This window comes from Schistocerca americana, chromosome 2 (assembly GCF_021461395.2).
Source record: "Schistocerca americana isolate TAMUIC-IGC-003095 chromosome 2, iqSchAmer2.1, whole genome shotgun sequence".
In the NCBI taxonomy this organism is placed as follows: domain Eukaryota; kingdom Metazoa; phylum Arthropoda; class Insecta; order Orthoptera; family Acrididae; genus Schistocerca; species Schistocerca americana.
Window position 1 is genome coordinate 656,177,172 of NC_060120.1, and position 27,712 is coordinate 656,204,883.

Consider the following 27,712-nt stretch of genomic DNA (forward strand, 5'->3'; position numbering starts at 1 on the left):
TGGCCGTAATTACGGACTTGATACGTTTGGGCATTGAGTCAAACAGAGCGTGAATGGCGTGTACAGGTACAGCTGCCCATGCAGCTTCAACACGATACCACATTTCATCAAGAGTAGTGACTGGCTTATTGTGACGAGCCAGTTGCTCTGCCACCATTGACCAGACGTTTTCAGTTGGTAAGAGATCTGGAGAATGTGCTGGCCAGGGCAGCAGTCGAACATTTTCCGTGTCCAGAAAGGCTCGTACAGGACCTCCAACATGCGGTCGTGCATTATCTTGCTGAAATGTAGGGTTTTGCAGGGATCGAATGAAGGGTAGAGCCACGGGTCGAAACACATCTTAAATGTAACGTCCACTGATCAAAGTGCCGTCTAGCGAACAAGAGGTGACCGAGACGTCTAGCCAATGGCACCCCATAACATCACGCAGGGTGACACGCCAGTATGGTGATGACGATTACACGCTTCCAATGTGCGTTCACCGCGATGTCGCCAAACACGGATGCGACCATCGTGATGCTGTAAACAGAACCTGGATTCATCCGAAAAATTACGTTTTGCCATTCGTGCACCCAGGTTCGTCGTTGAGTACATCGCAGGCGCTCCTGCCTGTGATGCAGCGTCAAGGGTAACCACAGCCTTGGTCTCGGAGCTGATTGTCCACGCTGCTGCAAACGTCGTCGAACTGTTCGTGCAGATGGTTGTTGTCTTGCAAACGTCCCCATCTGTTGACTTACGGACCGAGACGTGGCTGCGCGATCCGTTACAGCCATGCGGATAAGATGCCTGTCATCTCGACTGCTAGTGATACGAGGCCGTTGGCATCCAGCACGGCGTTCCGTATTACCCTCATGAACCCATCGATTCCATATTCAGCTAACAGTCATTGGATCTCGACCAACACGAGGAACAATGTCGCGATACGATAAACCACAATCGAGATAGGCTACAATCCGACCTTTATCAAAGTCGGAAACGTGATGGTACGCATTTCTCCTCCTTACACGAGGCATCACAACAACGTTTCACCACGCAACGCCGGTCAACTGCTGTTTGTGTATGAGAAATCGGTTGATACTTTCCTCATGTCAGCAAGTTGTAGGTGTCGCCACCCTCGCCAGCCTTGTGTGAATGCTCTGAAAAGCTAATCATTAGCATTCACAGCATCTTCTTCCTGTCGGTTAAATTTGGTGTCTGTAGCACGTCATCTTCGTGGTGTAGCAATTTTAATGGCCAGTAGTGTAGATCTGAGGATGGCCGATGCCGGACGAAACCAATTACTTAGTTTTAAATTAGTTGTGTTGGACAATAAATTACTGTCAAATGAATCAACAACTATTGTCTCCAGCTCGATTTAAGTGTTGTTCTTTCGAAAACATATTCTTCGTTAGAAGACTACTGCAGATTCGATCTACGTGGTTTATAGTCTATGGTAACATGTTCCATATCTGTCCAGGAGCTCTATCAGCCACAGTCAGAAACAGAACCATCATTAATTGCTTTAACATTTACGTCTTGTATATCACGGATCTTTGACTCTTAACATCATCTTGCGACACCAACTACCAGTTTCGCTCTTGTGGAACTCTCTTTTCAAATGTGTGCAGAAATGTTTACTATATTCTTTTCGGCCAGTGGCTCTACAAATTCTCCTCACTATATTTGAAACAAAAAGGATGATACAAAGTTCAGAAAGTTTAGATAAACATCATGATTCACTTTACAACAAGTATTATAATACATAGAGTGAAGTTTATTCGGGCTGCTTCCAGATATCTGTGTTACTAATTCACATACAGTATTGCGAGAAGAGCGCACATCTTAAAGTAACCAAAAATTATATGTTGGATGCAGAAGACGTAAAACAAGTACTGTAATATAAGTGTGTAACAGACACTGTATCATAACCCGCTGCAGCTAACAACAAAGCTCCAGCTTTATTATGCCAGTTTTCACACTGGCGGTAGGATAAGAGAGGAACAAATGCGGACAGGTGTTGTTGCATGATGCACAACGCGAATATCTGAGATGAGCTTTATTCTGCCTTCATACCCACTGATGCAGAACAACTGGTGATATCAAAAGCACGTGACGTGATCAAGCTTCATGGCAGTCGATGATTCATATTTCATACCTTCAATAAGCGTATGGATACTATAGAAGATGTGATTGTATGCTTAGAGGCTGACCGGTGGCGAGAGACAGACACACATGACACCGACAGTATAACATCAGGAAGTTAGTAACTTCCTGCAAGAGCAAAAATGGTTCAAATGGCTCTATGCACTATGAGACTCAACATCTGAGGTCATCAGTCCCCTAGACTTAGAACTATTTAAACCTAACTAACCTAAGGACTGCACACATATCCATGCCCAAGGAAGGATTCGAACCTGCGACCGTAGCAGCCGCGCGGCGCCGGACTGAAGCGCCTAGGGCCGCTCGACCACAGCGACCGGCTCTAGCAAGAGCCTTTTGATTAACGGCAGTACACTGGGTAGTGTATCTCCATGTAGTACAGCTAACATCGAAGTAGAACCAGTATAAAACGTGAATCTGTTTGAGAATAATTCCCCTTCTTCTAAAATAAGGAAAACCAGATCACGTGATTTCAGTCCCGGCAGATAATTCTACGTGCATGCACAAGGTAGAATCTTTCACAGTTAGTACTGCTCCTAAATTTGTACTATTATCATGATTGGTAGAAGAGGAACTGTGGCATATAAGATCACAGGAATTTCCACAGACTCCGTGGGTGCAATAGTGGAACTAAGAGACACATCTGTCAGATGGAGAAAAAAAAAATGTTAATCAAAAGTGAGTAAAAACTCATTTCCTCAATTTATTTTAAACAACAATACATATTTTGCATGAGTCCTTCAATGCGAAGAAAATGCTGCACTGATAGACACAGGAACTTCTTACCCACCGTGACCACTAAACACCTGTTACAATATTTATATCCACTGTGTTTCGACCCTACAAGTATGATGCCAAACCGACTGTATGACACATAAACAGTTGCTGAAATCAACTCTACCTGACGTTTTCCGACGCTACATGAAACAGCAGAGAAAAATAGAAAGAAAACAATGTGTGCTGCGTCAGCTTCATGCATCCATATAAAGAGTTTGTCACATATAGCCGAATTTCAAACAGAAATTGTTGAACTACTGGAGCGTCTTCTGTTATTATAATATGAACTCTCCGGGTTGGACAATGTGCAAAAACACTCATTTTGCACAGGTAAAATATTTCAAAACACCAGCTACGAACGTAGAAAGCAACATGAGGAAACCACATTAAGAAAACAACATAGTATACAGCAGTTCTCGATCACACGCTTACATAGATTCAGCCTTGATTTGTAGGTTTATTACTCGCAAGCAGACACTCTGGTGAACAGTTTTTGGCTGTGAAACTACATACGTTTCTGGTAAATCGACTGAGAAAAGAATAAGTCACAAACCACGAACACTATGTTACGAAAAACATAAAAAGAAACATTACAGTGTCCCTAGTTTAGGCCTAATTTCCGCTTAACAGAAAATGTGCAACTATCGCATTTTAGCAGTAGCTGACTAACTATATAAAAAGAAAATATTTGCTAAAAGCAAGGTGGAAAGTTATGTACACAACCAAATATGGAACTAAAGTACGAATTCGAAAATGTGCAAAAAGTAGCTAATACGCCCATATCGCAATCTGTGTGTAACCTTATTGACGTAACATACCTATTGAACAAATAAAAGAGTTTGCTGATTGTACACGATCCAGTAACATATTCGATGTCAACGTGTAATAATCACTCACACACAGCAGGTGGCAGCACTAGCAGAGGCGACTATATAAACCGTGTTGGGGGGGGTGGGGGGAGGGGGACATGGGAAACAGTGCAGTTGTTGTCGTAATGCCGAAATGTGGCTACTTATCTGACGTCCAAAAGGGCATAATCATTGGCTTTAGGGCCACAGGTAGAAGCATTTCCGAAAGTTCGTAAAATGTTGGTGCATCGCAGTACACGGTGCTCGGCAAAATGGCGCTATCCAAAACCAGCTCTGAGGCAACTGTGGTGCACCACAGGTCATATAGACGACAGGGTTGAACGGCGACCGCAGATCCTCTATGACCTCATTCCTTTCCCCCATCTTCTCCTATTCCTCGAACATATCCGCATACTCTACACCTCCCGCCACTTTGATCCCCCTCAACCCCTGGTTGCTCCTCTCGTCTCCTCTCCTCTCCTCTCCAATACCCGCCCTCTGCCACATTTTTACTGTTGTGTCCCCCCTACCCTCCATCTCTACACGCTTCATCTCCTTCCCCAAGGTGGCTTCCATTTATCCATCCTATCAACCCTGATCCGCACCCCCCCCTTCCTTTCCTATCCTTTCCCCAGGCTCCCTCTTCCCCCCCTTCCACCCTGTTTTCTCCCCATCTAACCTCTCTCTGCCTCCCCTCTCACCCCCCTCCCAAGTCCTTTTGTATACCCCTCCTCTGCCTTTCCCCACTCCCTGTTGCATCTGCCCAGCACCCGGGTCCTCATCCTCCATCGGCATCTTTCCCCCTCCCCCCCCCACTTCGTTTTTTCCTCTCGTTCCCGCCTTTCCTTTCCCATCATCTGTCCAGGTTCCAACCATCTGCCCTCAGCTGTGTTATGTCATATTTGTGCCAATTTTTATAGTGCAGTATTCAAGTGAATGTTCAGTGTTGTTCGTCTTTCCAAAGTGTTGCGAACAGAAACCATGCCGTCACCGGGTGTAAATTTTATATCTCTTGCAAACAGAAACCAGACTGTTCTTTTAATTGTATGTCTATTCTTTTACCTGTCTGCTTCATAAGTATTTTATTAGCATCATCAACCTTTTGTTTTATGTTTTAAGTTCCACGATTTTCCGCCATTTTACCATTTAAGTCACCGATTTTATCGCCTGCTTTTATTATTTATTCTCTTCATCTTTTTAAAACAACTTCTGTAGGCTGAAGAGCGGCGTACTAAGCTGCTGCCAGCCCGCCCCCTTCAGGGGGAACCGAAACTCAATAAAGAAAAAAAAAGAGGACGGAGATGTGTGTGGGCGAAAAGCAACTGACCGCCCAGATGAACGAAGGGGTTGCCATTCAGCAAAGGTTGCTGAGGATGGGCCTCCGCAGCAGACGCCTGGTACATGCATCCATACCACCTGCTGTTCATTGGCGACAAAGGTTGGAATTGGCGTGCTGGTACGTCCACTGAGGGGCGGCAGGTGTCTTCTCAGACGAATCATGTTTTATGCTCAATCGGACAGATGACCGTTGACGTGGCGTGTACGGCCCTGCAACAATCGCTAGAACCGTCCTTGCCAGAGCAGAGGGTGCGAAATATTTTCGTTTTCGTGGCATTCCCTGGGTGATCTAGGCATTCTGGAAAGTACAATGGATCAACAAAGGTATGCGTGGGGGCCGTATCCTACATGCAGTTTGTTTTTTCTTCGCCATGATGACATCTACCAACAGCACAGTGCACCTTCTCACACACCTTGCAATGTGCGTGCGTGCTTGACACAGTACAAGGATAAATTCACTGCAGGCCGCAGGTCATCAAACTTCCCTGATTTAAACCCAATCGAGAACCTCTGGGACCACCTCGATCGGCTGTTCGCGCCATGGATCCTCAACTGGTGAACCCGGCGCAGCAGGCCACGACACTGGAATCGGCATGCCTCCACATCCGTGTCAGCACCTTTCAGAAACTCGCTGACGCTCTTCCTGCACGTTTCGCAGCTGTCTGCGCTGCAAAAGGTGGTTATTCAAACTTTTTACAGGTGGTCACATTAATGTGACTGGACCCTGAAGTACTGCAATACTAAAATATTTTTGGCTATGAGGATACTGTTTTGGCACAAGGCTGCTATCTCGAATTACTTCACATGTAATCAAGTAGTGAAACTTAATTAACAAAGTAAAATCGTCTTGTGACCAGGAGTAGATACTGTGCCTCTTCATTTCGCAAGTGATGCTCTGAGGCTATTTTATAGCTACTCGCGTGACAATTTCTGTGGCGCTAGCAACGTATGTAGGTGCTATTGGTAGACCGATCTTTTAATGGATGTTCTGAGGCGTGAGTACATAGCACAGTCGATCAAAACATTGATGAAGAAAAGCTTGAGTATTTGTCGGTTCCATAGATTTAGACTACCAACAAGTCTTGCTATGAAAGTGTACATTCCATTACAGTGTGGAAGATTCGTTCTAATTAATTAGTGAGCTCCAAAACAGCGAAACTGGTCGACGTTCTCACTACTTATAACTGGACCTATCTAGATCTACTTCTAAACTCCGCAAGCCACCTTATCGGGGTGGCTTTTCCTGTTCCAGTCACGTATGGTCCGCCAGAAGAATGATTGTTGGTAAGCTTCCGTGTGAGCTCGAACCTTTGCGTTTACCCTCATTTTCTTTGCGCGACGTATACCTAGGAGGAAGAAATATAACGACTGATTCTTCCAATAACGTACGCTACCGGAACTCTAATTAGAAACCACACCGCGAGGAACAAGGCCTCTCTTGCAGCGTTTTCCACTGGAGTTGGATGAGCATACCCGTCACGCTTTTCCACTTACTAAAGCAGCATACGACGAAACACTCCGCTCTTTACTGGATCTTCTCTAATTCCCCTATCAATCCTATCTGGTACGGATCCCAGACTGATGAGCAATATTCAGATATTGACTGAACCAGGGTTTTGTAAGCCACGTCCGTGGATGGACTACACGTCCAGACGCTTCTTCCACTGAATCTCAGTCTGACACTTGCCTTACCTGTGATTTGTTTTACGTAGTCGTTGCACTTTAAATCTCTTCTTCCTAAATGTACTTCCAGATATTTAATGGATGTGACTGCTTCCAGTTGTGATTCTGCAATCGTGTGATTATACATCAATGTGTCTTTGTGTCTGTTACTGCAGTACATAAATATTGTCTTTCTAACTCTACTACTGAGCGACTTTTAATATTACAATGAACAGATTACCAGGTTAGAACATAATCAAGTGCAATTATTTATTTTTACACAAAGAAACATCACATATTGCCACAGCTACCGCAAATCAACATACGACGTTACTTACATACGGAAAACTCTAACGTGAACAGATTCTGGAGTAATAGATTTTAAAAAAAGTTTTATAAAATTGTTTTATCTTAAAGAAAATAAGATATTAATCACGGAAGACCAATAAACTTTTGATGGGTACATATAAAAAACTTTTATACTGTGAAATAAAAACTTTTAACTTTTTTATTGGATAAGCTTAACTATTTTCAATAAGAATATGGAAAGACCTCTGAACTCCTGAACTTGACTACAATACACTTCATGTCAGTGAGGAAATATATGAAGATCTCGAAAGTAAACAACGTCGAAAGTAAACAACGACAAGCGAAAGTCGGTAAGAAACAGAGTTATTGCGTGTGAAACATGGTATACGATGTGGTTTATTCAAATTATTTAATAGTTTCTCGCTAAACCAACAAATCAGAGATTTATCTCCGATTTCAGATTCTCACTAATGGCAGCTTTGTCAGGATGTGTGCATTAATGTAGTGGTAAGTTCCAGTGGCTGCCAGTTGTAGTAACGTGTGCGGCTTTCGTGCCAGAGGAAATGCTTTTCAGAGACAATAGTTAAAAATCCGATAGTGACATGGATAACTACAGCTCAGATAAAGGTCCTGAATATATAACTGAACACAAACGCACTTCAAAGGCTGTTGCTAATCTGTTAAATATGAATAATTCTCTAAGCAAGTAAAGAGTGCTAAGCTGTGTTCAGTACCACTGTTTACTGGAGCTTACGTGACAGTCGTGGCAGATATGTTAAGGGACATCCTTAATATCATAACTTACTTTTTCAGGTTGTTATATTTCATTATTTTAAAACTTGGCAATGGAAATCTTAGTATCATCAACTGAAACAATTCGGACTTTCTAAATTTGCAATTTTGAGAGGTTTCACAGTATTGTTTCGTTAACTCGCCTAACAAGTAAACAATAGTAAGTCAATGGTAACTTATGTAAAGTGCACTGAGTTTGTAAGTAAACATTGTTGAGTACCAACTGACGTATTTTTAAGATAAAATTTTGGATGGAATTTAAGATTTTAACAATCTGTCGTTACTCTAGAAATATTTTAAAACAATGGTTTATCTGAGTAAAAAATCACTGTGGATGTACTTAAAATATACGACTTATGAGATATTATTGATATTTAACTGTGCAATTTCTCAGAAAACCAACTCGTGTCTCGCCATCGTTTACAGCCTAAGTCTTCATATATTTCTATTTTGGAATAAATTTTTAAATTTTAAAGATTAACAAATAGTTTTTCCAATACGTATGTAGTTCATTCGTATCACAAAAAATGACATGGGTTGTAAATCTCGCTACGAACTATTGTCACATTGGCAGAATCCTGTGTTCTTTATTTTCAGCTTACGAAGACCAGCCTGAAAAAATGCTATGATTTCAACTGGATTCTGGTTATTGACGTTACGATATTCTTACAGCACGTAAAAATTTTTAAGACCTTTCTACCAGTGAGTTTCACTTGTTTCGCAATATGCGCGGAGCAGAAAAAATGGTGGCGTTATTATACTTACTATAAGGGAGAGTGGTGTACAGAAGGTGCTATCCCATTGTTGTTTTAACCACTTTAGAACAGAGCGTAGATATGGGCATCTGAAAACTGATAAAAATGTGAATAAGTAAGAGACCGATGGCGGCAACAAGACTTGTCGAATATTTATATGAGTGCGGGGTGTCAGACACCTTGCATTCACATAAATGATAAGCCTGGCTGAGCAATAGATCCACTTTCTTCACTGCGAATGCAACCTCCTGCAGGAATCTCTGAGTAACGAACAGGAGTATAATGGACAGGGACGGCGGATAGGTGGCATACCGACATACTCCTTGGTGTTGTGATAACGCTGAGCCCTGAATTGCGCAGCGGTTACCACACCTACCGAGTAATCAGGAGTTCCCGGGTTCGAATCCCGGACCGGCACACATTTTCGCTCTTCGTCATCTGATTCCGTTTAATGTCCCGCTGCAGCTGACAGTAGTGATCCCCCTCCCATTTGCATATAACTTGTCGAACAGCTGTCGTATGACGTGTTCGTGGTGCACCACAGTTCTAACGAGATAGCACCACAGCGAGCCGGTGGCGGCAAGCTGCGGGGGAAACAGAGGGGCAATAACGGCGTCAGACACAAACAAACAGAAATAGGCGGACGCCGTGGAGCGGTGGTCGCAACTAGTGTAAACCAGGCTGGCGATATCAGAATACGCGTGCGCGCCGCGCCGAGCGCGCTGCTATGTATAGCAGGTCGTGTGCTCAGCCTCTTGACAGCGGCGTCGCTGCACCAGTCTCAAGACGCTGCCGCCCGCGCGCTGCTACACACCCAACGACACACGGTAAGAACTCCGCCCGGTGGTTGTATGCAGCGTCTGTAAACAGCGCAGAGTGCGCACGTGCGCCTTGTGATGGGAGTTCTGTTTCAACGCGCCATCTGCTGTTTTCATTACTCCACTGTGGCATCAGAGAAGATTTATCTGCAAAGCCCTTTACGATGTTATCATTCGACCAAAAGAAGAGAGTGCCTCGATGAACAGCATGTATTTCGGAAAGATATAAAGGTGCAATGTACCAACGGCATTTGTATTTCTTTTTTCGCTGAATTCGTTACTTAGAGAGGAGAATTTGTAGGAAATAGAAAGGAATTTAATCAGTGTTTCGTTTCACATTTTCGGTATGGTATTTTCTTTTCCAACCAATCACAATACGGCTCATTGCTGTCCTGAACACCAAACAAATACGCGTACCGTGCTCGGCCGGGCTACAGTTACAACGGACCGTCTGTAGAACATGTAGCCGGAAGACAGAAATTAATGAAAGCATGGTGTCTGCTCTTGTAGACATGTCAAAAAGAATAGACACTACGGATTCATATAACTGACTCACCTCGATAGGCAGTGAATCCACCACCTTCAGCTGGATGTGCAGTTACGTCTGACCTCCCGTAGGAATCTGAAAGTAGCGAGCGTGGAGTTCATGTACAGGGTGGCACAGTGGTTAGAGCAACTGCATAGTAATCAGGATATGCTGGGTTCGCATTCCTGTCCGGCACACATTTTCGCTCGTCACCGCTGTTTTCGCATAAACATTCCAATGAAGCTGGCTGCAATAGTCCTTTCCTTTCTGCCCCACCTCCACCCTCAATTTACGTAAGGAGACATAAATGTCCATTAGCAAAAATTTCCCCTTCCTTCGATACAAAAGCGATCGAAGTTGGCGTCATTTTACTGGGTATTCTGACACATTGAAGCGCAAGAAAGTAAGTCAGCCGAGGAGGTCTTAGAGGTATCTAAAGCTATTTCGTCGCTATTATTATTGGTGTTTTGCCCTTATAGAGCGCAGTTGGACTAAACTACATGGCCAGTTCCTTTTGCTGCCTTCCTTCCTGCCCAAACTTCCGTCATTCGCTCGCTGTGTTTATGCTTCCCGTCCTCTGTCCATGCTTCTTGTCGGCTTCGTGTCTCCTGCTTCATCTAGTTTGCCGTTTTTGTTGCCCATATTTCTTTCATCGTCCGGCTGTGATCTTGCTTGCGTTTTTCGGTCCACTTTACGCCTGTTCGTTTCTGACAGTGTATCTCAAGTAGTTTACTTTTCTTAATAATGTTTCTGAATTTTATTCTGTCGTTTATTGCGTCTGCTTTTATGTTGAGTTGGTTCAGGTCGTTTTTTACCTCTGGCACCCATTTGTTGTTTCTAGTGGTTACCCAGTCAAAGATCTTTTTGGTCAATCTGAGTGATGGCATTCTGTATAGGTGTCCATAGAATTGTAGTCTGCGTCTTCTAATCTTTCCTGTCAATGTCATATACGAGTCATACATCAGATGTGATGTGACTCGTCGTATATATATATATATGACTCGTATATGACGACAACAATTTATGTCTGGTTTCAAAGAGCATGAACATTTAATAATGAGACTTTATCCTTGAAACTAATTGTGAGAAAATAAATTAAGAAATAAGCCGCTGTTGCGGAAAAGTGATTTTCTACGTAACAACAACTATTTCCTCGGAAGAAAATGGAGTTGTCTGAGAAGAATGTGCCTGGAATGCATATTGTAGCATCGGCAGGAACAATGGTCAGATGTGACATCACAACTGAGAGTTTCAGCGGGGAGGTGATCGTCGTACCAGCCGCTGAGACGTAGTGGATTAGATTTCAGACGTCTCACTTCAGGACAGTATTCACTGAGATATGTGTTTTTGGTGCTTGAAGCACACTTATTTCAGTACGACACGCACTAGGAGAGTGGATTTTATAATATAAAGCGACTTGTTACCCTGACGTTTGTTTTATCTGGCGGTGTGGTGCCTGTACTAAATTTTTTATTTGGTATATGTCTAATGTGTTTGCTTGGAAGAATTTGAAGAATTTAGTTCCTGCCTCGTGCAATTTCATGTTCATGATTGTCAGTTACACGTGTCTTCTGTAGCATTTCAATTGCTTCTCTTTCCTTGTGTCGTTTCTTTCATAGTTGTTACAAAATAGAGAATCCCTGTCTCTGTCTCTTTCTCTGCGTCTCTCTCTCTCCCTCGCCCCTCCCCCTCCCTCCCTCTCTCTCTCTCTCTCTCTCTCTCTCTCTCTCTCTCTCTCTCTGTGTGTGTGTGTGTGTGTGTGTGTGTGTGTGTGTGTGCGTGCGTAGATTTTAACCACAATCTTAACATTTTGATATGTAAGATGTAACTAGGTACAACTTTACTTTCTGTTTCTACCTTCTACCCCATATCTTGTCATTATTCATGACATTGGTTCTACAAACAATGACCCTGTTAATATGACATACTTTTGAATTCATTAAATTCATTAGGTAGAGCTGTGAGGCCTAATTTGAATTTCAGAGTTTCCGTTCAATAGCACGTCACAATAAACAAAAGCTTTCAGGTGATATCTGTGATTTATGTCCCTATCTTAGGCACCTACGTTCCTCTAGTTCACTGACAGTAATTTTCACGGACATCGCTGCACCCGTAGTGGACCGTCCGCCGTCACATCACAACAATGAGAAAATGCAAATCGTCAACAAGACGAATAGAGTCATGATATACGAGTACTATGTAGTACTACATCTTCAATTGCAAACATGACCTGTACTTTCCAGAAACATGTATACCGAGTAGCATTGCATCGTCAGTTTTAAAGTTAACCTTTGCTTTTGAGAAATTTTTGGCCACAGTATCCTTATTCAGATCAAAATTTCCCTACTTTCATTATACATTTACATGAGAAAAGGTATATATTTGAAAATTTTCGGAATTTTGTAAAAATTTTCGTAATTTAGTCCCTCGTAATTCATGAACTACTTCGTAGAAAAGTCATATTAGTTTTCTAGAATGTATACTGCCTGCATTTATCATAATTTAACGCTATTCTCGAATCTTTTAACGACGATAACCTTTCAAAGAAACGATAAAACTGGTATGAAGATTTCTGTTGTCGTAATAGATATCTCGTTTTAGCTGTTAATCACTTTAGTTCTAAAGGCTGCTGGTAACATGTGTGCACCAGGCACAAGTTATCTGTTTACTTTTCAGTAAAATATTGCATCAGACCTAATGCACCATCACTGTTTTTGCTGTTCTCGGACAGGGGATGAGTTGGTTGCTATTCATTAACAGCTGGAAATCGCCCTGACTACTGTCAGACAGTTGGAAGCTGTTGCCAGTAAAGAGTTAGGTGGGTAGCGCGAATCAGCTATCAGAGATACCGGAGATACCTGAAGTACTATCCTCTCCTGTGGATATTGTCTCTTCCACAGGAAACACAAAAAAATGGTTCACATGGCTCTGAGCACTATCGGACTTAACTTTTGAGGTCATCAGTCCCCTAGAACTTTAGAGGTACTTAAACCTAACTAACCTAAGGACATCATACACATCCATGCCCGAGACAGGATTCGAACCTGCGACCGTAGCGGTCGCGCTGTTCCAGACTGAGGCCCCTAGAACCGCTCGGCCACTACGGCTGGCCAGGAAACACAGGATCCATCATTACTAGTCCACTTGACTGTTGTGGCGTGTCATGCTTAGGTCCAGGTGTCCTGTGCAGGGGAGACAGATACGAGGGAGACCTTAAAATTTTACACCTATCCACTTGATCGACAGCTTCGAGGTGATGCCTCCACTGATAGAGAAACTGAGCCAGTGCCGCTCACTTCGCTTGTTGGGAAACTCTCTGTGTTCTGTGTCAATAGAAGACAAACGAAACTTAGTAGGGGTCTGTTAATTGTCAGCAATTGAAACATAGGGAGTATAGTTGTACCCATTAGGAAAATTGCAGCAATGGATGGAAAGGAATATCAGGTACACCCGTTATGTATGCCTGGGGGTACTCATTCAGAAATGTTGAAGAGGCTGTACCGGCAGCCATTGAGGGAACAGGATGCAACCAACTGCAGATAGTGGCACACATTGGAACAAATGATGCCTGTTGTCTGGGCCCTTTGCACTTTTGCTACCCGTTTCAGTGAAGCCATTAGTAGACAAGGCTGAGAATACCAGCCGTGCTCACGGAGTTTAAAGATATCTGTAGGAAACCCAGTAGCATCAGTGTAAGATCTAAAGAGCGCGCCCCACAAGTACACAAGTAGTGAGAGTATTAAAATCCTAGTGGTTAACTGCAGAAGTATTCGCGACAAATTGCCAGAGTTTGAAGCTCCCCTAAAAAGCAGTGAAGTTCACATAATACCAGGTACGCAAAGCTGGTTAAAACCTGAGGTTTACAGTAGTGCAATTTTTGAGTAAAATTTAAGTGCATAAGGGAAGGATAGGCTAATGGGAAACAGAGGTGATGTATTTGTCACAGCAGAAAAGAAACACAAATTCATGGCGATAGAAGCGGAAGCTGCATGCAATATTTTTTGTACATGACTCTGTATCAAGTGTAGGTATCAAATTACAACTGGTTCCTTCTATCGACACCAGGCTCACCTCCTTGCTTGTTTATAACTTCCCTAATAATACTGTAGTCATTCAAAAACCAATTGCGATAACTATAGTTTTGTTAGTGCTGGATGAAACATTACTAAATGCCTTCTCCAAAACCTGCCTGGAACTAATATTTCGGAACCCCACACAAGATCGAAATCACTCTGTTTTAATGGTAACATATAGATCTGACCACTTTGAGGATGTCCAAATCGAAATTTTTTTCAGTGAACGTAAGGCAGTTATAGCAGCAATGAATACAAAGGGCAACTGAAACAAGTAGAGAGATTTATATGTATCTGAAAGAAGATCTGGGACGGACCTTCGAAGGTATACCGTCACTGTAAAAAGAGTTCTAAAGAAACAAACTACTGCATAACAGGTGTAAAACGAAGCATAGGACTGCAAATACAGAGATGCTGAATGAAACACTTTCACCTGTCAGAAAGAGCAATACGCGAGGCCCTCAATGACTACCGTAACTGAAAACTGTCGAAAGATCTTTCACAAAATACAAAAAATTCTGGTTGTATGTAAAAGCCGTTAGTGGCACCAAAGTTAGAGTCCAGTCACTCACGGACGAGACAGGAACTGAAATTAAGAGGAGCAAAGCAAAAGCGGAAATGCCAGTGCTCCTTTAGAAAGGCAAACTCAGTACTACTGCCCTAATTTAAATCTCGTAACACTGAAAAAATGATGAACTAGCCCAAGAGTTCCCATTGTCCACGATTGAGGACACTCGGTTTTCGATTATTATTACAAATGCATGCTACTTCAAACCACCAATGGCCTTTTGTTGTGGTAAAGTGAAGTTTCCTTCGAAAATGGGTACCAGTGTTATCCCTCTGCTATAGTTATTCAGTTCAAGACTGTTAAGGAGAATAGTGTGTTTTTGCAGATCCTGCTAGTTATCTCTGTTGTTGTTAGTGTGACTGAGTCTAAGGCAAGACCATTGTCATTTTCTGGCTCCTGCGAAATGTAATACTTTAATAGTGTTTGGTACTAGTGAAGGCCAAAATGCTTAGTTGTACTTTGTGTTCCAATGCATGAAAACTGTACGTCCTCATCTAAGGACACTGGATACTTCCGTCAGAAACAGTAGATTTTTTCAGTATTTTCTGACTTTTTTTTTCATGTCTTGCCAGTATTTTAAGGCAGTTGTAGAGGCAGGAACACCTACATTGGGAAACACAGAAGCAGATATGGTACCTCTACCTCCAGATGTAGATGAGCAGACATATGACGAAAATATTGAAGATGACTTGTTAGGAAAAACCTATGTAAGCAATATTACAGGTACTTCTGAAATTTTACATGCAAGAGATAACGGGTACATTTATCATGTTTCTTTCAAAAGATCCTGTACAGAGGAAGTTAAATAGTTTGATCAGATTTAGGGACGAAAGCTTCTGATCTGTCGGTTGAATTCAAAGAAACGTCGTATGACCTCAATCACATATAATTTTTTGAAGAACTCTAAACTGAAAGTTACGCTAGAGAGTGTAAGAACAAAATACCTTCTTCAGATGTACCTGAGGAAATTCTTGTATTTGTTATGTAAGGCTATCGTAAATTGTCCAGTGGAAGAAATTCTTGATCTGAGCATCATGATCTTGGTGTTCAGACAGTGAAAGATGCCATCAGTCATAGCAGGTATCTGGAACTGAAATCTGTATTACATTTCAATGACAATAAAAAGGCCAATGATAACATAAGTAACAAATCTTTCAAAATAAAGCCATTAGCAGAGGCTCTGGTACAAAATTATCAAAGATGGGGAGCCTTTCAGGAAAATGTAGCAGATGATGAAATCCTATAAAGTAATTTATAAGACTCAAGCCCATACGCTTTGGTTATAAAGTATGAGCCTTATGTGGTACAGACGGTTACTGTTAAAACTTCTTACTCTGTTGTGAGAAGTACCAGAAGGATGACAATGATGATTTCCCACTGGATTCCAAAACTCTTTTGAAAATGTTATCGATTATTGATGAGCCAAACAGTCACAAAGTATTTTTTGACTATTACGAGTCACAACCTGCTCGTCCAAGTGAAGGAACATTGATTCCATGTAAGTGGAACCATAAGAGAAAACAGAACAAGCAAGTGTCCTTTATCACCTGATAATGTAATGAAACAAAAGGGAGCGAATTTTTTAATTCAGATTTGCTAGAAAGAAGGAAATTTTGGTCACAAAATAGAATAACAACAAGTATGTTGTACTAGGAACTAATGTTAGCTATAATCTATCATTGATCCCTAGAACAAAAAACCGTTCCCAGTAGTTGAAAGAAATCACAGGTCACACCCGTCTAAATGATCCACAAAATCATCGCCAATATTCTTGACATCCATTTGTTGTAGAATCTTAGAACATATAGTATTCTGTGCTCAAATATAACAAAGTATCAAGAACAGAATGACCTCCTTCATCAATCACGTGAAATCCAACTCTCACTTTTCTCACATGACACTGATAGCTTTGGAACAAGGCAGTAAGGTAGATGCAGTATTTCTTGATTTCCGAAAAGCACTTGACTCAGTACCACGCCTACGCTTATTATCAAAAGTACGATCGTATAGGAGATCAAGCGAAATTTCTGACTGGTTTGGGGATATTTTTTTTTGTAATGAGGAAGCGGCAAAGAGGTAAGTTATCTTGAATGGAGAATCATCGATGGGTGTAGAAGTAACTTCAGCTGGATTTCAAACAAGTGTGTTGAGTTCCTTGCTGTTCGTGTTGTACGGTGGTGACCTTGTGAAGAATATTAATAGTAACCTCGGACTTTTCGCAGCTGATGCTGTTAACTGTAATAAAGTACAGTCAGAAAGAAACTGCACAAATCTTCAGTCAGATCTCGATAAGATTTCAATCAAAATGGTGAAAAACGTAATACCATGTGACTACAATTCCAGTGACTCGCAGCTGGAATCGGTAAAATCGATAAAGTCATACAAACACCTTGGTTTAACACTTAATAGGGACATGAAACGGAACGGTAACACAGGGTCAGCCGCAGGTAAAGCAGGTAGCGTCCTATGGTTCATTGGTAGACTATAAGGGAGGTGCAGTCAGGTTACAAAGGCGATTGGTTACAAATCACTCATGCGATCCATCCTAAAATATTGTTCAAGTGTGTAATACTCGTAACAGACGGGACAAACAGGAGAGATTGATCATACACGCCGGCCAGTGTGGCCGAGCGGTTCTAGGCTCTTCAGTCTGGAACCGCGCGCCCACTACGGTCGCAGGTTCGAATCCTGCCTCGGGCATGGATGTGTGTGATGTCCTTAGGTTAGTTAAGTTTAAGTAGTTCTAAGTTCTAGGGGACTGATGTTAAGTCCCATAGTGCTCAGAGCCATTTGATCATACACTTATCAACCACAACACTGTGACCACCGACCTACTATCGATATAAATCAGTTCAGGTGATATCAGCGTCACCTGGCGAAAAATAACTGCTGGTCAGACACACGCACGGGGCATGTAGTACCAGTGAGGGTGTTGGCCGTGTTTAGAATGCAGAAGACGCGCTATCTATCTGAGCTTGATCGAGGACAGATTGTGATGGTCCGGAGGCTCGGCAGGATCATTTCGGGAACTGCACGACTTGTCGGGTACCCGATGAGTGCTGTAGTGAGTGTCTTCAACACGTGGCGAAACCAAGGTAAAACCATAGCCAGACGTTGTGGGTTTGGGCGGCCACCCCTTATTACAGATATCGGACTTTGTAGGTTGGGAAGACTGGTAAAACTGGACGGGCGGCTAAATGTGGTGAACTGACGTCAGACTTTAATGCTGGGCAGAGTACAAGTGTGTCTAAATACACAGTGCATCGAACATTCCCAAAGGTGGGCTTCCACAGCCGACGACCCATGCATGTGTCAATGTTAGCACTACGACATCGGCACTGGAAGTTGGAGCAGTGACAGAGCGTTTCATGGTCTGACGAATCCCGACATCTTCTCCATCATGTCAATGCGAGGGCGCTAATCCGTCTTTTTCCAGGGAACAGCTCCTTGACACCTGTGTTACTGGCGGCGGCTCATTATGCTCTATTATGTCCTGGAGAAAATTCGCGTCGTAGTCCATGGGTCCATTGCAGCTCGTGCAAGGCACAACGACGGACAAGGAGCATCGAACACTGGTTGCAGATCACTTACATCCCTTCATGACGATCATGTTTCCCGACGGCAGTGGCATTTTTCAACAAAATAACGCGCCATGTCATAAGGAGTGTGGAGTGTGATGGAGTGCTTCGAGGAGCACAGTGGCGAGTTCCAATTGATGTGCTGGCCCCTCAACTCGAACACATCTGGGATGTGATTGAACATGGCGTCAGAGCTCATCGTCCTCCCCCACCCGGAATTTACGGGAATTAGGTGACTTGTGTGTGCAGATTTAGTACCAACTTCCTCCAGCGACCTACCGAGGCCTCGTTGCTTGCTTGCCACTACGCGTCGCTGCTATTACCCATGCCAAATGTGGACATAGCGGTGGACATAGCGGTAGTGGTCATAATGTTCTGGCCGATCAGCGTATACAGAGAAGCGCGGCACGAATTGTCACAGGTTTGTTTGATCGGCGGAAGAGTATCTCAGGAACGTTCGAGAAACTGAACTGACAGACTCTTCAAGATAAACGTAAACTATACCCATAAAGCCTACTTACAATATTTCAAGTAACGGTTTTAAATGATTACGCTAGGAATATACTTCAACCCCCTACCTATCGCTCCCATAGGGATCGGTAGGAAAGATTAGATTGATTGCAGCATGTACAAAGGTATTTAAACAGTCATTCGTCCCACACTCCTTACGCGAATGGAACGGGGAAAAGCCCTTATAAATGGTACAGTGGGATGTAGCCCTTGCCATGAACCTTACAGTGGTTTGAAGAGTGTCGATGTAGATGTTCAAATGGCTCTGAGCACTATGGGTCTCAACTGCTGAGGTCATTAGTCCCCTAGAACTTAGAACTAGTTAAACCTAACTAACCTAAGGACATCACAAACATCCATGCCCGAGGCAGGATTCGAACCTGCGACCGTAGCGGTCTTGCGGTTCCAGACTGCAGCGCCTTTAACCGCACGGCTACTTCGGCCGGCCGATGTAGATGTAGGAGAATTGTTCTCTCCTTGTAATGATGACTCTCCATGTGACTTTGACTTGTTCCTACAGCTGAAGTTGAAAGAATAGCAAATTTATGCGACTGAGAAATTACTCGAAGACAGAAGACGACGATGTGCCCACCTTTCATACGACATTTTGCGTTGTGATGACTGATTTCGTAATCTCGAAAGATGCTTGGAACGTAGAGAATATTACTACAAAAAACATGAAATAAATAACACAGTGTTGTGAAATTGTTATGATTGTGTTAGTATTAACAGGTGTCACCATCTAAAGACGTTCTCCATTGTGCCTTTCGATGTACCTAGCAGTTAATCTTCAGACCTGTCCCCGAAAGGTGCAGGTTGTCAACAGTGGTATGAATGACATAAAACTAGAAATCGTTAGTTTTATGTAATTCATACTGGAAGCTGCGACTGGGCTAAGGCTAAATACAACTTGAATCTAACGAACCTGTTCGATTTGCAGGTAGGCTCCTACGAGTCAGATGCATTTAATAAACTGGGTGCAATCGAAACGGAAGGAAAAGCTGTTGGCTCTGACAAATGAGTTGCTGGTGAGTTTTTTTTAAGTTAATAGTGATACCAGCGAGCAGTGGCTCATCTCTAAATACTGAACTCAAAGATAGGTAAGTTAGACCATCGTTTACCGCAAAATGTTTTACAGGAGGAACAGCAGATGACAAATTAATGTAATAGTTAAGTCTCTCACACATTCGAGATGACTGGAAATTGTGATATGAAACGCATATATTTAACACTTGACAAAAACTAAGCGGAAAAGTCCATGGGGAAGGGAAGAAAATAGCCTGGTAACTAACTTACAGAGTCATTCGGGTAAATTAAGTACACAGTTTTCCATAGGACATGCTTCTTACGTCCTTCTGGTAGGATTAAGAACCGAGACAATTGAATCATTGTTGAGCCATTGGCTCGCACAGCCTGATTTAAAACACCATCAATGCTTCACATGAAAGAGCGCCTACTCCTGTCTCATCACTAACTTCTCGCTTACTATGCTGCCAGAACGTAGAAGCTTAACAGGCGAAGAGACGGGCTGCTGCTTCGGCAACTGCAGAAGGCATCTGCATTCGAGTGCTGCCCACACAGAGTTTGAATTTCTCGCCTCGGTCCCCGTCCAGCCAACGAGAATTGTTCCACCACGGTCCCAACCGAGAGGACAGTTCTGCTTCCGTCCATACTAGGAGTACTTTACCGCTTCGTGTCCCCACCAGGAAAACTTCCCTACTCGGCGTTTCGACTAAGAGGTTTTCTCTCCTCCGCGCAAAGTGTTCTGTTGAGCTTCGCTTCCCGACTGATAATACTTCAAAAGCGACGTTCCTCTGCGTTCTCTCTGGAAAGACCACTTAAAATTGCCGGTTGTCCAATCAGACAGAATGCTAGGAACAACGCCTCTGAGAGGGCCGTAACTAAAATTTTCCTCTCTCTTCCAAAATGTTTATTATTACTTGTACCATTCTCTTAATTTTTCAATCTAAACGACTTCACAATATGTGAATCTTCAGGTTTTCGCGGCGCAAAGACTGCTCCATTAAATTTCGGGAATGCAGCCGCATAAATTCTGCTTCTTCTTCTAATATTTCGGCTGTATATCTTTCAGCCATCTTCAGAGAGAGCCGCACGACTCTCTCTGAAGATGGCTGAAAGATATACAGCCGAAATATTAGAAGAAGAAGCAGAATTTATGCGGCTGCATTCCCGAAATTTAATGGAGCAGACTTCACAATAATTTGGTGCCAGATCCCAGTCCAGGGAAACTGTGGAAGCTCTGGTCAATGCGAGAAAACTCACACTTCTGCCCCTACGACAGTCGCAGCCAGTTCTCTCACTCCGGCTAATTTTAAGATATCGTTCAACTTGGGTCCATAACGCCCAAGTTGGCAGTGGCTGTGGTGAAATTCAGGAGTTGGTCTAATGTGTGAGACTGTGCTCCACGTTCTCCACCAGATGTTATCTGCATTCCAAGCTACTGCCCAAATTACCCAGAAGTGTCCTCTCGGCACACCGGGCTGGTGACATTGCAAATCGAGCATATGGTTTAGGTAGTTACCCGCCTACAGCCTCTGCAAGATATTATTTCCATCCAGTACAACTGCCCAGAACCTCTGGACACATTCTGTGCTCGGCGCTATACGCGATAGCACCGCGATTATCGGATGGTCCCGATAGGCCACTTGTGGCCAGAAGACGGAGTGCTTTTATCAGTGAACATTACTATAGGATTTTGTCCACCCATCGCCTTTATAACGACTTAAACTCTGCTGGTAACACTTTCAATGAGGTGTATGAATGTCTGTGAAGCAATAACAGCCATATCTTCATCAATACCCTTACCAGACAAGATAGTGATGTTGGATGCTGCGGTCTGGAGCGATGTCAGCGTTCTGACTCATCCCAAATGTGTTCCATTGCAACCAGATTACGACTCTGGGTAAGATAACCCATTTCAGGAATGTTGTTGTCCACAAACCATTGCCTCGAAGATGCTGCATCATGATAGGATGCATCTTTGTGCTGATACAGTGATAGTGCCCGAACTGTTCCTCTACTGTACTCTTTACACAATGTTGTAGAATATGTTGATATCCTTCCACATTTCTTAAGCTCAGTAAGCGAACTGCATTATAACTATGAAAACCACCCCAGTACCAGTATACTACGTTCTCCGTACTTCACTGTTGGCACTATTCGTTTTTTAGGAATTCGGCGAAGTCAAACCGTTCTATCGGACTTCCACAGGATACAGCGTACTTCATCACTCCAAATCACTCGTTTACAGACGTCTAGTGGTGTCGCTGTTTACACCGTCACATACGTCGCTTAGCTTTGACTACAGAAATATGTGCGCCATTCTTTTTAACTCTGTACTCACTGTATTGTACTAGATAGGCTGCTGGTAGCACTTTGGAACTCACCAGTGACTCCTTCAGCTGATTTCATGCGATTTTTTACATGCATTCTCTTCAAGACTGTCCTTGTCCTTCAGTATATGAGGTCCACCTGGTCAGTCGACTAGATGGAGTTGTTACTCAAGTGATATCTAATGAATAGCCTATACTCAAAATCACTGAGCTCTCCTGACGGTTCAGTCCGGAACCACGCGACTGCTACGGTCGCCGGTTCGAATCCTGTCTCGGGCATGGATGTGTGTGATGTCCTTAGGTTAGTTAGTTTTAAGTAGTTCTAAGTTCTAGGGGACTGATGACCTCAGATGTTAAATCCCATAGTACTCAGAGCCAATTTTTTCTCCTGACGGACCGATTGTGCTCTTACTGCTTCTCTGCTGACAACACAGTACTCCCCACCGCCTATATCACTTCATTCTCAATTACGGCACCAATTTTATGTGCTTCGACAATTAACTTTAGTTTGCTTTCTGTTCAATACGCAGGTAGCATTTGGCTGTTTGGTTCTTAGTCTTGCTACGTTCATTAGTTCGAGAAATGTATTATAGTCAACACTATTAAAAGCTTTTCCTAAATCTATAAACGGTATAAATGTGGGCTGATGTTTCTACAACTTATTTCGTTGGACCAGTCGTTGGGTTTTCCGTCTCTCGTCATCCAGTATCTTTTCAGGACTCAGACTTACCGTCTCCCAGGCACGCTCACACCAGTCGTTCAATTCCGCATAGCGTTTGTAACCACCTACATATCGAGCTGGGCCTCAAGGACTTAGGTAGCAAAAAGGGACAAGGAAGGAGACTTCCTCCATCGAAGCGACAGCCTCTTCCTTGTTTGAAAATCCTGATCTTATTTTTTCGGTACAGCAAATTCATTATATAGATGAGGCTAAAAGTTGTAGCAAGGAAATCCACATGCCCAGAGTTTCCTTACTTTATAGTATGTGTACGAAGGTTTTTAACCATCTGAGCTTCCAGTGATCTAGCTTTATACTCCAAAAACATTGCTGCATTTAACAACGTCTGTGGTCAAGTGGTGATAGACAGCAAATAGTTGGGTCCGAGCCTGGGATTTTTTTCTGTCTCTTGCCGCTAGTTCCTCTCAGCCAAAAACAGTTAATACAAAATATATCAAGCCTACAACTCGAAGTAAGTGAAGGGGTCGAACAGAAACAATGGTTAAATTCAATACTCCAATTTATTTATATACACAGTTATGGGGTTAACATAGAAAACGAATAATCAGAAACTTGTGACAGTTATATCTGTTTCTAAGTTGCGTGAAGATTAAGAGGAAAGCAGTGTCACTCTCTTATAGGTTAAGTTACTTCTTTCCCTCTTAAAAATTTACTCTCTCTCGATGTTCACAACAACTGACAACTATTTAATCCTGCAATTCTCGATCAAAACAGTGACTGTAAATTCGTGACTAAAATCCGGAAGTCCACACTTTCATTACCAGTGCAAAGGGAGATGAGGCAAGCTATCGTCCTGGATTCCACAAGTGTGAAATCTAATTGAACAACTCTGCCAGTGCTGCGAATTTCGCTCACTGTAACTATGACAATTCTGCCAGTGCTGCGAATTACGATGTCTGTTACTATGACTGGGCTGTGCCGAGCTGTGCGCTGCAGGCGTGCTGGTTTCTTCACGAAGACGGAATGCTCAGCATCTTTGCAAGTCTCCAAAATGTGGCAGCCTGGACTGCTTTGCTACACCACGTCGATCAGGACACCAGCGCATCCTACCGGAATGTCGAACGGCGAGTGCTTCTCCTGCGACATTTACTTATGTCCTGAATGTTCCTTGCGACCAAAATCTGCCAGTCACCGATCGCAAAATTAGGAACCACTATGGCCCAATCTCGAGAGTTCAATCCAAAACTCCCGCTAAAAAATAGTGCTTCTTTTGCAGCCTCCAGTGACAACATCAGACAGTCCTCTACTACCAAAAGCATTCATTTCAACGCTGCAATATGACATCACATTTATTTACGCCTACTGCACGTCCTCCAGTCAACATTCATAGCCTTGGAATTGAATGAAAGAAATTCGGAGAGGACTGCTACGAGACTAGAGGTTGTTTCATGCTGCCTGCGCCTTCTACAAGTCACCGATGCTAATCTGCAATAGGAGTCAGGAAATACTGAAAGCTGTCATACCAAACCTGGCCAGACCTTAAGCCACACACTAGTACACTATGTGATCAAAAGTATCCGGACAGCTGACTGAAAATGACTTATAAGATCGTGGCGCCCTCCATTGGTAATGCTGGAATTCAGTATGGTGTTAGCCCACCCTTAGCCGTCATGTCAGCTTCCCCTCTCGCATGCATACGTTCAATCAGGTGCTGGTAGGTTTGTTAGGGAATGGCAGCCAATTCTTCACGGAGTGCTGCATTGAGGAGAGGTATCGACGTCGGTCGGTGATGCCTGGCACGAAGTCAGGTCAGGACTCTGTGCAGGCCAGTCCATTACAGGGATGTTATTGTCGGATCGCCACATTGTGAACCGTGATTTGTCGCTCCACACAACGTTTTCCCACTGTTCAACCGTCCAATGTTTACGCTCCTTACACCAAGCCAGGCGTCGTTTGGCATTTTCCGGCGTGATGTGTGACTTATGAGCAGCCGCTCGACCGTGAAATTTCTCACCTACCGCCTAACTGTCATTGTTTGAAATTCGTGTGTGGTGGTCTGGATAGATTACGACCCTCTTCAACTGTCGGCGGTTTCCGTCAGTCAGCAGACGAGGTCGGCCTTTACGCTTTTGTATTGTTCGAGTCCCTTCACGTTTCCACTTCACTATCACACGGGAAACAGTGGACCTAGGGATGTTTAGGAGTGTGGAAATCTTGCGTACAGACTTATGACGCAATCCACACCCAATCAACTGACAACGTTCGAAGTCAGTGAGTTCCGCGGGGCCCCCCATTCTGCTCTCGCACGATGTCTAATGACTACTGGGGTCGCTGATATAGAGTACCTGGCGATAGGTGGCAGCACGATGCACCAAATATGGAAAACGTATGTTTTTGGGGGTGTCCGGATACTTTTGGCACATAGTGTAGTTCGACTGGTCATTCAATGACCCAGCCGAGCGGGTCTCTCCCCTGACACGTTTTCTTTTGTGTTGTACGATTTTATAGTGGTCGGTTCCACCAGGGCCCAGGTGTGTCGGCTCCACCTGTACACTGTTACCTGCTAGGCACTACCTCTATGTGACACCCCCACACTATGTCCTTTTCCCTTCTGTTTTGACATGGTGAAGTCTACCATGCAACTGGGTACACGTAGGGTCTGACACGCAGTCGCAATGTACCCACAGACAGTCAAACAGGTCAGCGATCTGCTCAGCAGGAGGACTGGCAGATTCTACAGCCAGTGAATCGGTGGCTTTGGCCACAAGCAGTTATCTGGGAAGATAAAGCTTGCCGGCCTCTGTGGGTTCTGGGCCAACCTCACTTCCAAGGATCTTATATCGCCCAGGCCACAGGCCCATCCATCGGTCACCCGTCTGCTTGGCCGAAGTGTTTCCTGTTGCTCTGTCTCATGTCCACTTCTCTGCGCATTCGCACACACAACAGAATCATTAAAACTGTTATCGAGTTAATTAAGAGATACATGCAAATTAAAGAGAGCACCTTACCGCCAGTGACCACGCTTTATAATATATAGAACATTTTTTATATAGATTTTAGCCGCGTGGAGTGGCCGCGCTGTTTGAGGCGCCATGTCACGGATTACGCGGCACCTCCCACAGGAGGTTCAAGTCCTCCCTCGGCCAAGAGTATGTGTGTTGTTCTTAGCATAACGTAGTTTAAGTAGTGTGTAATTCTAGGGACCGAAGACCTCAGCAGTTTGCTCCTTTAGGAATTCACACACATTTGAACATTTTTTTATAGATTTTCCCTGTGGTCATCTTCAGAATAACAAATATATTCTAATTATTGATGAGATTTTCATGCAAAAATGCTTCTCGCGTTTCAGTGGGACATCAGTGTAACTCGTACTTGGACATCAGATAAGTGGAGGACATGGAGATGTTTCCTACTCCTGTGAGACAGTTATCAGCATGTGACAGAGTTTGAAAGATGCCTCATTGTGGGTCATTGGGCCAGCTGGTCGCATAGTGGATGGGAACATGTGGGCAGGCACACTCACATCAATGTTCCCGCTGACCACGTCTGACCACTACAAAAGAGGATCATCGTACTGCACATCGTAACTCCTTCACATCTGCATCTGTCATTCGAGAACAAGCGAAAGACTCTCTGCAACAAACTGTGTCATCTAGCTCCATTGGTCAGAGACTAGAAGCAGCCAGACTAGGGACTCGTCCCAAGAATAGGGTGCGTTAACACCACAATAAAAGTGGCTATGTTTGCAGTGGAGCCGTGACCGGGAAGCATGGACTGTTAACAAACGGCTTCATACTGTGTTCAGCGATGAATCTCTGTTCTATACTACACTGGACGATCATCGTCAGCGAGTGTGGCGGCGACCTGCGGAGAGAATTCATTCTTCCATTGTCTTCAGGAGGCACAGCGATGCTACTCTTGGCAGCAAGTGTAGTTAGGACCCAAAAACTGAAGCAAGAGTAAATATGTGTAAAATTATTTGTCTTATCTCAGTGGTACATACCTAATATTTGTTACTGTAATCGAATGAGAAACTGCTAAATTACGTGTTAAAAATAATGATCAGTACCTTTTCCTTGCTTCAAATATTTCGCTTCTTTCTGACCTGCTCATTTACCCGACGCATCACCCTTCGAACATATAGGATTTTGTAGGGTGACTCGCACGTGATACAAATGGAATGAACAATATAGCAAAGTTCTGGGTTCAGGTAAATGTTCTATCTCTCGGCCGCAGTTTCAAATCTTTATTTGGTGATCCATCAAGAAAATACACTCATGCTCATAAATTAAGGATAATTGCCGAATGTGGTGCCACACAACGTGGCACTACACGAAACTGGCGCTAATAGCATAGGCACATAGGGAACACACACGACACAGTTCTGTAAGTCCACCGCATTGGTGATAAGTTGAGAAAACCGTCCCGAAACATATGTGCTACAAAACGCCACTGTTTCCTGCGCATGTACCCCGACATCAATATGGAATGTGATCATCATTCACACGTACACAGGCCGCACAACGGGTTGGCATACTCTGGATCAGGTGGTAGAGCAGCTGCTGCTGGGGTATAGCCTCCCATTCTTGCACCAGGGCCTGTCGGAGCTCCTGAAGTGTCGTAGGGGTTTGAAGACGTGCAGCGATACGTCGACCGAGAGCATCCCAGACGTGCTCGATGGGGTTTGGGTTTGGAGAACAGACAGGCCACTCCATTCGCCTGATATCTTCTGTTTAAAGGTACTCCTCCACGATGGCAACTCGGTGGGGCCGTGCATTATCATCCATCAGGAGGAAGGTGGGAGCCACTGCACCCCTGAAAAGGGAGACATACTGGTCCAAAATGACATCCCTTTACACCTGACTTGTTACAGTTCCTCTGTCAAAGACATGCAGGAGTGTGCAGGGGTGTACGTGCACCCATCATAATCCCACCCCACACCATCAAACCACGACCTCCATGCAGGTCCCTTTCAAGGACATTAAGA

The 27,712-nt window shown here is 43.6% G+C and overlaps 1 protein-coding gene across 1 annotated transcript in view; it reads left to right on the forward strand.

The window, feature by feature from the left end:
* Positions 1-9,354: 9,354 nt before the first annotated feature.
* Positions 9,355-27,712, forward strand: part of LOC124594291 (glutamate receptor ionotropic, kainate 2-like) — a 212,001-nt gene continuing 193,643 nt past the window's right edge. The window contains exon 1 of the mRNA XM_047132654.1: positions 9,355-9,447. The gene's annotated coding sequence lies outside the window, so the exon portion shown is untranslated. The remainder of the gene's footprint in view (positions 9,448-27,712) is intronic.